This window comes from Rosa chinensis, chromosome 1, assembly GCF_002994745.2.
Source record: "Rosa chinensis cultivar Old Blush chromosome 1, RchiOBHm-V2, whole genome shotgun sequence".
Lineage (NCBI taxonomy): Eukaryota > Viridiplantae > Streptophyta > Magnoliopsida > Rosales > Rosaceae > Rosa > Rosa chinensis.
Genome location: NC_037088.1, coordinates 2342716 through 2344493, shown reverse-complemented (window position 1 = coordinate 2344493; position 1778 = coordinate 2342716).

Below are 1778 nucleotides of genomic sequence, written 5' to 3'. Positions count from 1 at the left end.
CCCTACCTATGATTCAGGAGTCAGTGCTGTCTGTCATACGTGAGATAAAAGAAGAAGCATTCAATTGGGAAAGATGGAGCAAAGATAGAATGGTCTATTTGCCTCTTCGAATTTTATTTTGATTTTCTAATTTCTCTAAAACTCTTTTGCTTCTACTTTTGATTTTTCAAAATTAAATTAGAAATATAAATACTTTAATCATCAATATACATTCAACTGGCACATGATTTCAGATAACATTTCATATATATATATATATATATATATATATATTTACATCAAATTTTTTATGTTATCGGGACACTCCTAGACCTACAAAATATTCCTCCATTTTAGTTTATATGCACAGATTCATCATATAATAAGTGAATCCATGGATAATAAAGTAATAAACAATACAACATAAGATGGCTGGGTATAGAAAAAGTTCCATGCAATTGCTACATCGTAAAATACTATACATGTTGAACTATAAACATGCTTCCTTGGTTCCTTTAACAACTGCATGAGAACCGTAGGCTCGAAGCGCGCAGAAGATGTAAGAAATGAATGGAATTCAAATCATGTATTATAATTTTGTGTTTTGCTTTTTGTATACTCATCGTGTGATAATCATCGGAGACAGAGATAGAAAACAATATTTTTGGGTGAGCTAAAATTCTAACTTAAATTTTGTAAAACAAATCTTTATTGTATATTACCTCTATGTGTACAAAAATAGGGTTATTAAGCATTAATTTGTTGACCGAGTGGATCGAAATCACAACTATGATGGAATTGTCCGAATTTTGATACCGAAGCCTAAAATAATGTACTTGTCACATCTAAAGGTCGGTCTCTCAAGGGTACGCTCCAATGATGCCATTATCCTTTGAAGCGTGTGATGAACAAAAATAGGGGTTATTAAGCATTAATCGGTTGACTGAGTTGATCAAAGTCATAACTACGACTGAGTTTTTCAAAATTTGAATCTGAAGCCTAAAATAATGTCCTTGGCATATCTAATGATCGGTGTCTCAGGTTTACGATCCGATGAAGCTCTTCCCCTTTGAAGCTTGTAGTGAACAAAAATAGGGTTATTAAACCCTAATCATTTGACCGACCAATCGACATCATAAAGATGATGGATTATTCCGAATTTTGGACGCGCAAACTAAAATAATGTACTTGGCACATCTAACGGAAAGTTTCTGAAGTGTACCATTTGATTATGATGTTGCCCTTTGAAGCTTGTAGTGAACAAAAATAGGGTTAATGAGCCTTAATTATTTGACCGAGCTGATCGACATCATAATGATGACTGATTTTTCCTAATTTTGGATCCGAAACCTAAAATAATGTAGTCGGCACATCTAACAAAAAGTTTCTCAAGTGTATGATCCGATGATGCTCTTGCTCTTTGAAGCTTGTAGTGCACAAAAATAGGGTTATTAAGCTTGAATCAATTGACCAAGCCGATCGATATCATAATGATGACGGATTTTTCAAAATTTTGGATCTGAAGCCTAAAATAATGTAGTTGGCATATCTAACGGAAGGTATCTTGAGTGTAAGTTCCGATGATGCCCATGCAAAAATCTGTTAACCCCTGAGACAGTAAAGGATTGATGCCCATGCAAATTGACAAAGAGACATGAAAAGAAGTGCTTCAGTCCCTTTTGTGATCGAGGTGTGGGTTTATACTTGGAGGTGTTACCTAATATTGAAATCCCAAATTTAATTTATCTGGGATTTCAGCTAAGTGCAACCCGAGTACATTTAGAAGTGTCATCTAACTC